This window comes from Bombina bombina, chromosome 1 (genome assembly GCF_027579735.1).
Source record: "Bombina bombina isolate aBomBom1 chromosome 1, aBomBom1.pri, whole genome shotgun sequence".
In the NCBI taxonomy this organism is placed as follows: domain Eukaryota; kingdom Metazoa; phylum Chordata; class Amphibia; order Anura; family Bombinatoridae; genus Bombina; species Bombina bombina.
Window position 1 is genome coordinate 1520917389 of NC_069499.1, and position 16603 is coordinate 1520933991.

Sequence of the window (16603 nt, forward strand, 5' to 3'; positions counted from 1 at the left end):
CGCTGAGTTTAGCGATGTGCAGCGGCACAGTCAGGGTGAGTTTAGCACCCTTTTTTTAATAACTGATGACTTAAACTCCACTTTGTTTTTAGTGATGGTAAATCCTAGCATTTGTTAAATGCTCGGATTTACCATTGTTTTACTCTAGGTAGGCTAAAAAGAGCTGAGGAGCGTGTATGTATCTTTCATGTTCTATGGCAGCAGCAACATTGTTTGTAGCAGTGTTGCATATAGAGCACCAAAGACATGTGCGCTCAACTGAGCTCTTAGGAGCCTACCTGGTTTTATTCTTCAACAAAGGATACTAAAGAACAAAGCAATGTTGATAATAGAAGTAGAAAGTTGTTTAAACTTGCATGCTCTAATAAATAAGGAAAGTATAAATTTGACTTTACCGTCCCTTTAAAGGGACAGTCTACACCAGAATTTTTATTGTTTTAAAAAATAGATAATCCCTTTATTACCCATTCCCCAGTTTTGCATAACCAACACAGTTATATTAATATACTTTTAACCTCTGTGATTATCTTGTATCTAAGCCTCTGCAAACTGCCCCTTGCAGTTTAGCCAATCAGTGCCTGCTCCCAGATAACTTCACGTGCATGAGTACAGTGTTTTCTATATGCATTGTGAAAAGAGGTGGCCTTCAAGGTCTAAGAGATTAGCATATGAACCTCCTATGTTAAGCTTTCAACTAAGAATACCAAGAGAACAAAGCAAAATTGGTGATAAAAGTAAATTGGAAAATTGTGTAACATTACATGCTCTATCTGAATCATGAAAGTTTATTTTGGCCTAGACTGTCCCTTTAAGTACAGCAAAGGTTTGGTGTTAGAATTGACTAACAATGAGGTTTAGGGGGGTTATTTTCAGTGAGTGCTAAAAATAAATACCAGGCTTGATTTTGGTATGACATAAGTCTTACTATGTTTATACCAAGCACAAAATTATATTTTTGATCAAGCCGAATCCTTGGACCTTTAATGATTCACCTGTACTTTTGTGCACACATTTTGTGTTCATGGTAGATGCCTTTTGGAATAAGTTTTTAAGGCATTTAAAACAAAAACAAAACATTATTAATATCACATGACCTTGCACTAATTAATACACAATGCGCTATCAATAACACATTTAACATGACCTGGCCCTTAATTGGAGATTTTTTAACACTGTTTAAAAAAAATGTAGTTAAGATAAAAAATCCAGAACCAGGATTAGTTACATGCCTTCTAACCTATTGAGTATAATTAAAAAATAAGTTTTAGGAGTGTAATTATAAAATATTTGAAATCACAGTTGCAATGAAAACTAATTATGCATTAACATTTCTTGTGATTTTCAGAAGAGTGTATTGCATGCCGTACTAAAACACCATGTCAATCACTGGCTACTCTGCCAAAGCAGGAATCCTGCAAATTCCGTTAATCCGCTCATGAGGCTGAACAGCTGGGATCACTGTATTTGATGTCATTTGAATTTTAAATTATTTTATTGGCGAGGCAATAACGTTATAAGAGAAAATTCAGTAGGTACTATTTATTTTTATTTTTTACATATTCAATCAGAAAGCTTTTTTTTTCTTCTGAAATTATTTAGGGCTAGTTTATGAGTGGCACGCTAACTGTTTTTTATTGCGGCTCTTTGTGCGCGTCGAATTGAAAGTAAGCACATTCGCTTTAGCAAAATTGAATTTAACGCACATCGGGATAGCGCGACTTCAGAGCTCTGGTTAACTGTTATATATATATATATATATATATATATATATATATATATATATATATATATATATATATAAATATATATACTGGTTTAATGTATATATATATAAATATATATATATATATATATATATCAATAATAAAACACATTGCCTAATACCATTTCCCTTTTAACCCTTATAAAACATTTTTCATATTTACATAATATTTTAGTGTATATATGAGTGTAATAGTTTATTTAAATATGTTTTTGGTGTATTTTGTGAAACTTTTTTTATTAACCCTTAGAGTTTACACTAGGGGGCCGATTTATCATTGTCTGTCCGACATGATACGCTGTCGGCATTTAACATTGCACAAGCAGTTCTGGTGAACTGCTTTTTCCATGCCGCCCCCTACACATTTGCGGCCAATCGTCTGCTAGCAAGGGGTGTCAATTTGCCCGATTGTATAGGATCGGGCGGATTGCAGACCGCAGCCTCAGAGGCAGTGGACCAGTTATGGAGCAGCGGTCTTAAGACCGCTGCTTCATAACTGCTGTTTCCGACAAGCCTGAAGGCTCACGCAGAACCAAGGTCATCAGGGGCCATTCGGGCCCTTAATAAATCGGCCCCAAAGTCTCTAGTTTAGCTGATTCTTCTTGCACAGTTTTCATTTGTGCTTGAGCCTAACCTTTTACTTTCAACTTGTAATGCACGTTAGCATGTTCGCAATATTGCATATTGAGCACCAGTTGAAAAGTAACCCTATATGTATACTCTGCAAATATGTAATTAGTGTATAAACTGAGATTCAGGCCTTTGAAAATGTACTGAATGTTTAAATCTATATTGTGATGCACAGTTTTAAAATTGTACAAAGCTACTATGGATTGATGATTAGTTCATTCAACTGCATCTTAATTTGTGAGTTTAAGTCTCGTAACTGCTGCTTATTACACAAAGAGCACAGAAAAACCATTATCTATTTGTCATTTTTATATTTCTGTGTTTTTATATTGTCTTGTTTTAGTTATTATGTTGTCTTGTTTATTTCAGGTTTACAGCATAGTTTATATTTTGAGTTTTTTTTGTTTCTGATATGTTTCCTGGGTAGCTATAATGTTGGTAGTTTTTAGTTTGGGCTACAACTTGCAGTCTTCAGTATGGCTGTTTTTATACTTAAAGAATATTGTCATATTTTCATTAATTAACATCTTATCAGGTGTTTACATTTTAAATCGAAGAGTCTACCAGGCAGATATTAATGGTATGTCTGGCCTTCATGACATATTCACATCCATATCCCTTTAGTGTCATTAAATGTTCTCTCCTGACATTCTCTTTGACCTACAAAGATTTTAAATGCTTTTTGAAACTCACTTGACATGTTTAGTCATTATTCAGTTGGTTCTGCCTTGTGACCCAGCTATCATTTATCAAGCAATCCTTTTAACTTATTTGTCAATCAGTTACCCCTTTTATCACAGGCTTTCTAAAGATTGGGGTGTTCAAATCCTTTATTTATATTGAATTTGTTTATGTATTTAATTATCAACACATCAATCAACTACAGGACATACTTAAAAGAACAGTCAAGTCAAAATTAAATTTGTGATTAGGGATGGGCGATTTACATAATCGAATGTTGACAAGAACGAATATTCTCAAAAATTCTATAATCAAATGCTATTTACAGTTTTCGAATGTCACTTTCAAATTCAAATGTTCATAATAAGATAAAATGTTCACAATCGAAATTTCGAATGTAACATTCAATTTAACAAATACTATTCAGAAGTTCAATAGTTCATGTGGTAGGGAATTTAGTAAATTGATACAAATATATCAATTTGAATGTTTCTATTTTGAATATTGCATAGTTGGAATATTACATTTATAGAAAGCATTAGAAATACTATTACAAATATATCAATTCAAATTTTTCGAATTCGAATATTGTATAATTCGAATAGTTGAAATGAATGTTAGAATGTTGTACAAACATTTGAAATTCGAAACAAATGAACAAATGTGTTAAAATTTGTTTCATTTTTTGAATGTTACGAATCATTCCCCCACCCCTACTTGTGATTCAGATAGGTTATGCAATTTTAAACAACTTTCCAATTTACTTTTATCATCAAATTTGCTTTGTTCCCTTGGTATTCTTTGTTGAAAGCTAAACCTAGGTAGGCTCATAAACTAATTTCTAAACCGTTGAAACGGCCTCTTATCTCAGTACATTTTAATAGTTTTTCCCAGTTAGACAGTGCTAGTTCATGTGTGTCATATGGATAACATTGTGCTCATTCCCTGGAGTTATTTATGAGTCAGCACTGATTGGCTAAAATGTAAGTTTGTCAACAGAGATAAGGAGGCAGTCTGCAGATGCTTAGATACAAGGTAATCACATAGGTAAAAAGTGTATTAATATAACAGTGTTGGTTATACAAAACTGTGGAATGGGTACTAAAGGAATTATCTATCTTTTTAAACAATAACAAATTTCAAGTATACCATCCCTTTAAAGGATGAACCATACAGGGCTCATTCGTTTCTACATGTTTAACTCATTTCATTTTAACATACTACTAATTATGGAACTACCAAATTAACCGAATATCACTAATCTAACGACATTATACCTTCTTGCTGGGTCAATTAGCTTTTACTAGGTTCCTATAATATCTGGAACTAGAAAACTAGAACCAAAGGCTAAATGCTTTGGTAAGGATGGGAAAATTAATCTTTCTCCTGTTAAGTGTAGTCAGTCCACGGGTCATCCATTACTTATGGGATTATATCTCCTCCCTAACAGGAAGTGCAAGAGGATCACCCAAGCAGAGCTGCTATATATCTCTTTCCCTCTACATCATACCCAGTCATTCTCTTGCACCTAACTTATAGATAGGACGTGTGAGAGGACTGTGGTTGTTAAACTTAGTTTTTATTTCTTCAATCAAAAGTTTGTTATTTTAAACGGCACAGGAATGTGTTGTTTCTTCTCAGGCAGCATTAGATGAAGAATCTACCTGAGTTTGTCTATGATCTTAGCGGTCGTAACTAAGATCCACTTGCTGTTCTCGGCCATTCTGAGGAGTGAGGTAACTTCAGAACAGGGGATAGCAGGCAGGGCTCACCTGCAAGGAGGTATGTTGCAGTATATTATTTTCTAAGGAATGGAATTGACTGAGAAAATACTGCTAATACCGATGTAATGTAAGTGCAGCCTTAAATGCAGTAGTAGCGACTGGTATCAGGCTGATATATATGTATGTATACTCTGAGGTATTTCTGGGGAATGGAATTTCACTAAGAAAATACTGTCTATATTTAAGTAATATTTGAGCCTGCACTGCAGTGAAAGCGACTAGCAGCAGGCTTATTAATGACATTTCATAATTTCATTTTTAAAACGTTTACTGGCATGTTAATCGTTTTTTCTGAGGTACTTGGTGATAAAATTTTATGGGCATGATTTTTACCACATGGCTGTCGTTTGTTTCTGAATAAAATCAGTTTACTGAGCTTCCCCACTGTTGTAATATGAGTGGGAGGGGCCTATTTTAGCGCTTTATTGCGCAGTAAAAATTTAGTCACAGTCTTCCTATTTCTTCCTCCATGATCCAGGACGTCTCTACAGAGCTCAGGGGTCTCCAAAACTAGTTTTGAGGAAGGTAATCACTCACAGCAGACCTGTGATAGTGTGTTTTGACTGTGATAAAAACGTTAATATTAAATTGTTATCCGTTTTTTGGGTATTAAGGAGTTAATCATCCATTTGCTGGTGGGTGCAATCCTTTGCTAACTTAATACATTTACTGTGAAAAATTGGTTGCTATAACTATTTTGGTTCATTGTTATTTCAACTGTGACAGTTTTTTGTGCTTCTTAAAGGCACAGTAGCGTTTTTTATATTGCTTATAAATTTATTTAGAAAAGTATTTCCAAGCTTGCTAGTCTCATTGCTAGTTTGTTTAAACATGTCTGACACAGATGGATCTCTTTGTTCACTATGTTTAAAGGCCAATGTGGAGCCCAATAGAAATTTGTGTACTAATTGCATTGATGCTACTTTAAATAAAAGCCAATCTGTACATGTAAAGAAATTATCACCAGACAACGAGGGGGAAGTTATGCCGACTAACTCTCCTCACGTGTCAGTACCTTCGCCTCCCGCTCAGGAGGTGCGTGATATTGTGGCGCCAAGTACATCAGGGCGGCCCATACAAATCACTTTGCAAGACATGGCTAATGTTATGACTGAAGTACTATCTAAATTGCCAGAATTTAGGGGTAAACGCGATCACTCTGGGGTAAGAACAGAGTGCGCTGATAATAATAGAGCCATGTCTGATACTGCGTCACAATTTGCAGAACATGAGGACGGAGAGCTTCATTCTGTGGGTGACGGATCTGATCCAAGTAAACTGGACTCAGACATTTCAAATGTTAAATTTAAGCTTGAGAACCTCCGTGTATTACTAGGGGAGGTATTAGCGGCTCTTAATGATTGTAACACGGTTGCAATTCCAGAGAAAGTATGTAGGCTGGATAAATATTTTGCGGTACCGGCGTGTACTGACATTTTTCCTATACCTAAAAGGCTTACAGAAATTGTTAACAAGGAGTGGGATAGACCCGGTGTGCCTTTTTCACCCCCTCCTATATTTAGAAAGATGTTTCCAATAGACGCCACCACCACACGGGACTTATGGCAGACGGTCCCTAAGGTGGAGGGAGCAGTTTCTACTCTGGCTAAGCGCACCACTATCCCGGTGGAGGATAGCTGTGCTTTTTCAGATCCAATGGATAAAAAGTTAGAGGGTTACCTTAAGAAAATGTTTGTTCAGCAAGGTTTTATATTACAACCCCTTGCATGCATTGCGCCTGTCACGGCTGCGGCAGCATTCTGGTTTGAGTCTCTGGAAGAGACCCTTAGCACAGCTCCATTGGATGAGATTATAGACAAGCTTAAAGTCCTTAAGCTAGCTAATTCATTTATTTCTGATGCCGTAGTACACTTAACTAAACTTACGGCTAAGAACTCCGGATTCGCCATTCAAGTGCGTAGAGCGCCGTGGCTTAAATCCTGGTCAGCCGATGTGACTTCTAAATCTAAATTGCTTAACATTCCTTTCAAAGGGCAGACATTATTCGGGCCCGGTTTGAAAGAAATTATCGCTGACATTACTGGAGGTAAGGGCCATGCCCTGCCTCAAGACAGGGCCAAACCAAGGGCTAAACAGTCTAATTTTCGTGCCTTTCGTAACTTCAAGGCAGGAGCAGCATCAACTTCCTCCGCTCCAAGACAGGAAGGAACTGTTGCTCGCTACAGACAGGGCTGGAAACCTAACCAGTCCTGGAACAAGGGCAAGCAGGCCAGAAAACCTGCTGCTGCCCCTAAGACAGCATGAAGTGAGGGCCCCCGATCCGGAAACGGATCTAGTGGGGGGCAGACTTTCTCTCTTCGCCCAGGCTTGGGCAAGAGATGTCCAGGATCCCTGGGCGTTAGAGATCATATCTCAGGGATATCTTCTGGACTTCAAAGCTTCTCCTCCAAAAGGGAGATTTCATCTTTCAAGGTTGTCAGCAAACCAGATAAAGAAAGAGGCGTTTCTACGCTGTGTACAAGACCTTTTACTAATGGGAGTGATCCACCCAGTTCCGCGGTCGGAACACTGACAAGGGTTTTACTCAAATCTGTTTGTGGTTCCCAAAAAAGAGGGAACCTTCAGACCAATCAAACAAATTCCTAAGAGTTCCATCGTTCAAAATGGAAACTATTCGGACCATCTTACCTATGATCCAAGAGGGTCAGTACATGACCACAGTGGATTTAAAGGATGCCTACCTTCACATACCGATTCACAAAGATCATTACCGGTATCTAAGGTTTGCCTTTCCTAAACAGGCATTACCAGTTTGTAGCTCTTCCCTTCGGGTTAGCTACAGCTCCAAGAATCTTTACAAAGGTTCTGGGCTCTCTTCTGGCGGTACTAAGACCGCAAGGAATAGCGGTAGCTCCGTACCTAGACGACATTCTGATACAAGCGTCAAGTTTCCAAACTGCCAAGTCTCATACAGAGTTAGTTCTGGCATTTCTAAGGTCGCATGGGTGGAAGGTGAACGTAGAAAAGAGTTCTCTATTGCCACTCACAAGAGTTCCCTTCTTAGGGACTCTTATAGATTCTGTAGAAATGAAAATTTACCTGACAGAGGACAGGTTATCAAAACTTCTAAATGCTTGCCGTGTCCTTCATTCCATTCAACACCCGTCAGTGGCTCAATGCATGGAGGTAATCGGCTTAATGGTAGCGGCAATGGACATAGTACCTTTTGCACGCCTACATCTCAGACCGCTGCAATTGTGCATGCTAAGTCAGTGGAATGGGGATTACTCAGATTTGTCCCCTATGCTAAATCTGGATCAAGAGACCAGAGATTCTCTTCTATGGTGGCTTTCTCGGCCACATCTGTCCAGGGGGATGCCTTTCCGCAGGCCAGATTGGACGATTGTAACAACAGACGCCAGCCTGCTAGGTTGGGGCGCAGTCTGGAATTCCCTGAAGGCACAGGGATCATGGACTCAGGAGGAGAGACTCCTTCCAATAAACATTCTGGAATTAAGAGCAGTTTTCAATGCTCTTCTGTCTTGGCCTCAGTTAGCAACTTTGAGGTTCATCAGGTTTCAGTCGGACAACATCACGACTGTGGCTTACATCAACCATCAGGGAGGGACAAGGAGTTCCCTAGCGATGATGGAAGTCTCAAAGATAATTCGCTGGGCAGAGTCTCACTCTTGCCACCTGTCAGCGATCCACATCCCAGGCGTGGAGAACTGGGAGGCGGATTTCCTAAGTCGCCAGACTTTTCATCCGGGGGAGTGGGAACTTCATCCGGAGGTGTTTGCCCAACTGCTTCATCATTGGGGCAAACCAGATCTGGATCTCATGGCATCTCGCCAGAACGCCAAGCTTCCTCGTTACGGATCCAGGTCCAGGGACCCGGGAGCGGTACTGATAGATGCTCTGACAGCATCTTGGGTCTTCAACATGGCTTATGTGTTTCCACCCTTCCCGATGCTTCCTCGATTGATTGCCAGGATCAAACAGGAGAGAGCATCGATGATTCTAATAGCGCCTGCGTGGCCACGCAGGACCTGGTATGCAGATCTAGTGGACATGTCATCCTGTCCACCATGGTCTCTGCCTCTGAGACAGGACCTTCTGATTCAGGGTCCTTTCAAACATCCAAATCTAATTTCTCTGAGGCTGACTGCATGGAGATTGAACGCTTGATTCTATCAAAGCGGGGATTCTCGGAGTCAGTGATTGATACCTTAATACAGGCTAGGAAACCTGTTACCAGGAAAATTTACCATAAAATATGGCGTAAATACTTATATTGGTGCGAATCCAAGAGTTACTCATGGAGTAAGGTTAGGATTCCTAGGATATTGTCTTTTCTACAAGAAGGTTTAGAAAAGCATTTATCTGCTAGTTCGTTAAAGGGACAGATTTCTGCTCTTTCTATTCTTTTACACAAACGTCTGGCAGAGGATCCAGACGTCCAGGCTTTTTGTCAGGCTTTGGCTAGGATTAAGCCTGTGTTTAAGACTGTTGCTCCGCCGTGGAGCTTAAACTTAGTTCTTAACGTTCTGCAAGGTGTTCCGTTTGAACCCCTTCATTCCATTGATATCAAGCTGTTATCTTGGAAAGTTCTGTTTTTAATGGCTATTTCCTCGGCTCGAAGAGTCTCTGAGTTATCGGCCTTACATTGTGATTCTCCTTATCTGATTTTTCATTCAGACAAGGTAGTTCTGCGTACTAAACCTGGGTTCTTACCTAAGGTAGTCACTAACAAGAATATCAATCAAGAGATTGTTGTTCCATCATTGTGCCCTAACCCTTCTTCAAAGAAGGAACGACTTCTGCACAATCTGGACGTCGTCCGTGCCCTGAAATTTTATTTGCAGGCAACTAAGGATTTTCGTCAAACTTCTTCCCTGTTTGTCGTTTATTCTGGACAGAGGAGAGGTCAAAAAGCTTCGGCTACCTCTCTCTCTTTTTGGCTTCGTAGCATAATACGTTTAGCCTATGAGACTGCTGGACAGCAGCCTCCTGAAAGGATTACAGCTCATTCTACTAGAGCTGTGGCTTCCACTTGGGCCTTTAAGAATGAGGCCTCTGTTGAACAGATTTGCAAGGCTGCAACTTGGTCTTCACTTCACACTTTTTCAAAATTTTACAAATTTGACACTTTTGCTTCTTCGGAGGCTGTTTTTGGGAGAAAGGTTCTACAGGCAGTGGTTCCTTCCGTGTAAAGATCCTGCCTGTCCCTCCCGTCATCCGTGTACTTTTAGCTTTGGTATTGGTATCCCATAAGTAATGGATGACCCGTGGACTGACTACACTTAACAGGAGAAAACATAATTTATGCTTACCTGATAAATTCCTTTCTCCTGTAGTGTAGTCAGTCCACGGCCCGCCCTGTTTTTTACGGCAGGTCTAAATTTTAAATTAAACTCCAGTCACCACTGCACCCTATAGTTTCTCCTTTCTCGTTTGGTTTCGGTCGAATGACTGGGTATGACGTAGAGGGGAGGAGCTATATAGCAGCTCTGCTTGGGTGATCCTCTTGCACTTCCTGTTAGGGAGGAGATATAATCCCATAAGTAATGGATGACCCGTGGACTGACTACACTACAGGAGAAAGGAATTTATCAGGTAAGCATAAATTATGTTTTTGTGACATTCGAATGGTAGAATAAATGTTTGACTAAGCATTAGATATGTGTGTTTCGTCCGAATTTCGTTTTTCAGCTGAATTTTGGTCAATTTGGAGATTCGAATGCATCCGAATTTCCGAATCGGCATCATAACTAAAATCCCGAAAAATTCAGAAAATGAATAAATCAGTTTCCGAATTTTCGGATCCATTATTTATATTCAGAATTTTTAATTGTTCTAATCAAAACCGCGGTTCCCTGACATCGCTGACACTAAATCACTAAATAAAGCTAAATACCCCTAAACCGCCGTTCCCCCGACACCAAGAAAATAAAGCTATTAACCCCTAAACCACCGTTTCCCGACATCGCTGACACTAACTAAACCTATTAACCCCTAAACCACTGTTTACAGACATCGCAAACACTAACTAAACCTATTACCCCTAAAACGCTGTTCCCAAACATCGCCAACACTAACTAAACCTATTAACCCCTAGACCTCCGTTCCCAAACATCGCCAACACTAACTAAACCTACTAAACCCTAAACCCGCCGGCCCCCACATAGCAACAACTTTAATTAAACTATTAACCCCTAAACCTGACACCCCTTAACTTTAACATGATTAAAATAGACCTACATTTAAGTTACAATTATTAACTAACTACCTATTTAAAAATAAATACAAACTTACCTGTGAAATAAAAATAAAACCTAAGCTAAATACAATATAACTATTTACTAACTACCTAGTTAAAATAAGTACAAACGTACCTGTGAAATTAAAATAAAACCTAAGCTTAAACTAATAAAACCAATCGCCTAGATTTAGAGTTTTTTCGGTAAAAAGCCGCGTAGCTAACACTGCTTTTTTTGCCAATGCACCCTTCCAACAACGCTGGTATTTAGAGTTGTCTGAGGGGCTGCGTTAGGCTCAAAAAAGGGTGCGTTGAGCCTAACTTAGCTCTACTTCAACCCTCAATACCAGCGCTGCTTACGGTAGCGGCAAGCAGCTAAAACGTGCTCGTGCACGATATCCCCATAGGAAACAATGGGGCAGTTTGGGCTGAAAAAAAAACCTAACACCTGCAAAAAGCTCCTAACGCAGCCCCATTGTTTCCTATGGGGAAACACTGTCTAAGTCTGCACCTAACACCCTAACATGAACCCCGAGTCTAAACACCCCTAACCTTAGACTTATTAACCCCTAATCTGCCCCCCCCCCGCTATCGCTGACACCTGCATTATACTATTAATCTCTAATCTGCCGCTCCGGACACCGCCGCAACCTACATTATAGCTATGAACCCCTAATCTACTGCCCCTAACACCGCCGACCCCTATATTATATTTATTAACCCCTAATCTGCCCCCACCCCCAACGTCACCGCTACCTTACCTACACTTATTAACCCCTAAGCTGCCGACTGGACCTCGCCGCCACTATAATAAATGTATTAACCCCTAAACCGCCACACTCCAGCCTCGCAAACACTAGAATAAATAGTATTAACCTCTAATCTGCCCTCCCTAACATTGCCGCCACCTACCTACAATTATTAACCCCTAATCTCCCGCCTGCACCGTCGCCGCTACTATAATAAAGTTATTAACCCCTAAACCTAACTCTAACCCTAACACCCCCCCTAACATAAATATAATTTAAATAAAATGAAATAATATTCCTAAAATTAACTAAATTATTCCTATTTAAAACTAAATACTTACCTATAAAATAAACCCTAATATAGCTACAATATAAATAATAATTACATTGTAGCTATTTTAGGATTTATATTTATTTTACAGGCAACTTTGTATTTATTTTAACTAGGTACAATAGCTATTAAATAGTTAATAACTATTTAATAGCTACCTAGTTAAAATAAATACAAAATTACATGTAAAATAAATCCTAACCTAAGTTACAATTAAACCTAACCCTACACTACCATTAAATTAATTAAATAAATTACCTACAATTACCTAAAATAAAATACAATAAAATAAACAATTCTATAATACAAAAAAACAAACACTAAATTACAAAAAAAAAAAAAAGAATTACAAGCAGTTTAAACTAATTACACCTAATCTAAGCCCCTAATAAAATAAAAAATCCCCCCAAAATAAAAAATTCCCTACCCTATTCTAAAATACAAAAGTAATCAGCTCTTTTACCAGCCCTTAAAATGGCTTTTTGCGGGGCCTTGCCCCAAAGTAATCAGCTCTTTTACCTGAAAATAAAATACAATACCCCCCCCCAACATTACAACCCACCACCCACATACCCCTACTCTAACCCACCCAAACCTCCCTTAAAAAAACCTATCGCTAACCCCCTGAAGATCATCCTACCTTGAGTCGTCTTCACTCAGCCGAGCCAAATTCTTCATCCAAGGTGCTCAGAGGAGGTCCTTGATCCGGTAGAAGTCTTCCTCCAAGCGGGGCAAGAAGAGGTCCTCCATCCGGTTGTAGTGTTCATCCATGAGGCGTCTTCAATCTTCATCCATCCGGAGCGGAGCCATCTTCAAAGGAGCCGACGTGGAGCCATCCTCTTCTGATAGGAATGCAAGTTCAATACGATTGGCTGTTCCCCCGACACCAAGAAAATAAAGCTATTAACCTCTAAACTGCCGTTTCCCGACATCGCTGACACTAACTAAATCTATTAACCCCTAAACCATTGTTTACAGACATCGCAAACACTAACTAAACCTATCACCCCTAAAATGCCGTTCCCAAACATCGCCCACACTAACTAAACCTATTAACCCCTAGACCTCCGTTCCCAAACATCGCCAACACTAACTAAACCTACTAACCCCTAAACCGCCGGCCCCCACATAGCAACAACTTAAATTAAACTATTAACCCCTAAACCTAACACCCCCCTAACTTTAACATGATTAAAATATACCTACATTTAAGTTACAATTATTAACTAACTACCTATTTAAAAATAAATACAAACTTACCTGTGAAATAAAAATAAAACCTAAGCTAAATACAATATAACTATTTACTAACTACCTAGTTAAAATAAGTACAAACTTACCTGTGAAATTAAAATAAAACCTAAGCTTAAACTAATCAAACCTAAGATTGCTAAAAATAAAAACCTAACATTACTAAAAATAAAAAAAACCTAAGATTACTAAAAAATTACAGTTTTAAAAAATAATAAACACTACAATTTCAAAAAATAAAAAAAAACTACCATTACAAATAATAACAAACGAAATTATCCAAAATAATAAAAATTATTCCTATTCTAATACCCCGTTAAAAAAAAAACACCCCAAAATAAAAAAAAACCTAATCTATAATAAACTACCAAGGGCCCTTATAAGTTTTTTTGCTAACATTTTTTACAATAAACACCCGCTAACATTACAAACCCCCACCCCCCCAATCCCACAAAATAAAAAAACCTAACTAAAAAAAACGTAATCTTCCCATTGCCCTGAGAAGGGCATTTGTATAGGCCCATTTGTATAGACCCATTAAAATAAAAAAAGCCCTAATCTAAAAAAAAAAACACCCCCCAAAAAATATCTAACACTTACCCTAAAATCAGTACTCACTGTTGCTGAAGTCGTGCAAAAGATCTTCATCCCAGCGGCGAAGCATCTTCATCCAGGAGGCTCCATCTTTGTCCATCACGGGACCAGTATCTTCTTCATCCTTGCGGAGGCAGAGCAGTCGATGCGTGGAGGCGGAGGTCCAGGTGGAGGTCCAAGCTTAGGTCCATTGATCCAATCTGGAGGTCCTCCTCATGCGATTGTCCGCCGCACACTGAGGATTCAATGCAGGGTATCCTTTTATATTGGGGAGCCGTTGCATTCCTATTGGCTGAAAAAATTAAATCAGCCAATAGTAATGAGAGCTGCTTAAATCCTATTGGCTGATTTAAACAGCCAATAGTATTTAAGCAGCTCTCATTCTTATTGGCTGATTTTAATCAGCCAATAGAAATGTCCTCTTCGGGGCAATGGGTAGATTAGGTTTATTTTTATTTTATAGGTTTGGGGGGTGAGGGTTTGAGTTTGTATTTATTTTAACTAGGTAGTTAGTAAATAGTTATATTGTAGCTAGCTTAGGTTTTATTTATTTTTTCAAAGGTAAGTTTGTATTTATTTTTAAATAGGTAGTACTAGTTAGGTTATAATTGTAACTTTAATTTAGGTCTATTTTAATTATGTTAAAGTTAGGGGGTGTTAGGTTTAGTGGTTAATAGTTTAATTTAGGTTGTTGCGATGTGGGGGCCGGCGGTTTAGGGGTTAATAGCTTTAGCTAGTGTTGGCGATGTTTGGGAACAGTGGTTTAGGGGTTAATAGGTTTAGTTAGTGTTGGCGATGATTGGGAACGGTGGTTTAGGGGTTAATAGATTTATTTAGTGTTTAGTTAGTATCGGCGATATCAGGGAACTGCGGTTTAGGGTTTAATAGGTTTATTTAGTGCTGGCGATGTTTGGGAATGGTGATTTAGGGGTCAATAGGTTTAGTTAGTGTCGGCGATGTTGGGGAACTGTGGTTAAGGGGTTAATAGGTTTAGTTTGTGTCGGCGATATCTGTGAACTGCGGTTTAGGGGTCAATAGGTTTAGTTAGTGTTGGCAATGTGGGGGGATGGCGGTTTAGGGGTTAATAGCCTTAATTAGTGTCAGCGATTGGGGTGGCAGCGGGCGTTTTAGATAATTTTGTTTCGGCAATCGCAGGTATATTAGTTATGTTACGTTAAATCTTTTTTTCGGATCCTTTAATTTTTTTCGGATCCATTCTTTATTCAAATGCATTATTCTATTCTAAACTTCAGAATAGAATAATGCATATGAATAAATAGTAGATCTGAAAAATAAACGGATCCGAAAAAACGATTTAACTTAACATAACTAATTTGCAGAAACAATTTTTTTTTTAAACTTAACTAAACTAATTTGCTGAAACAAAATTATTTATTTAACCAATGAAAAACGAAACTAAACACATTTTTTAGTGTTGCACATGTCTAAAATTAGTTCTGCTATTTGAATGTATTAAAATAATTACTGAAATGCATGTGTGTGTGTGTGTTTTAAATTACACTTCCTTCCTTTATCTTGTGTACTAAAAATTAGACGATCATGTACATTTTATTTTCTAGAATCTTGCGGTTTTATACTATTTTTTTTAAATCTTTTGCCAAAAAGGTATCCACGTTGACTTAACGGGACTTTCCAATGCAAATATTACACTATAATTTGTTCCAGATTGTAATAATTGCATTACTGAGCCTAGCTAACAATGGCCCAGATCTAGCTACTGAGGCTTTTTTGTCTCTTTTTTAGCCGTAATGGCAACTTTTCGATTCAAAGAAACCAAATTTGTGCATTTTTGGCTCTTTTCCTACTTTGCAAACATGTTTTCGGAATCCTCACTAAAAGCCCTATTTTTTGCTAGGGGGCTGAAAAAGATCTCAAAGACCATATCACAATCCATTTTCAAGTGACTTTTCAACATCCTTTAGAGGCCAATTTTGAGGTTTATATGTATAGGTCAAATAATATTGTCATACTAAATTTTAACATAAATGAACCGGGAAAGCACGAACCCGCTCCATTGCAACATTGTATCTGCCAAGGAGACCTTTTTGAATGGATTTTTATAGGTGGTGGTCTCCATGCACGCTAAGTCCAAACACTGTCAGTGCGTTTTAAAGTAAACTTGTAAACTGTAACATACTTTCATGACAATGAGTTCGATGTGGGCACAAGCACGTTGAAATGCACTGTTGTGACAGTATTTGGACTTAGTCTGCACCGAGGCGTGTTCTGTACAAAAACTTAGCCACAAAGAAGCAATCTTGTATGAAGGTCTCATAGGCAAACACAATGTTGCAAAGGAGTGGGTTAACACTTTACAGTGTCCGTTATGTTATAATCCAGTATAACAAGATATTATAAGTCATTTCCAAAGAGACCCTTAGTCTCCATCTTGTTTTCAGATCAATCCAAAATGCAAACAGTGCTTTAACAAATGATAGAAATAAAAATGGTCAAAACCAAGATTAAAAGTGGCTATATAGCTATAGAAAAATTGTGCACAGTCTGCAATAGGTTCCTATGAAAATCACAGTAATAATAATTTGAATAAAATATTTTAAATTAAAACACACCCTTTGTAGA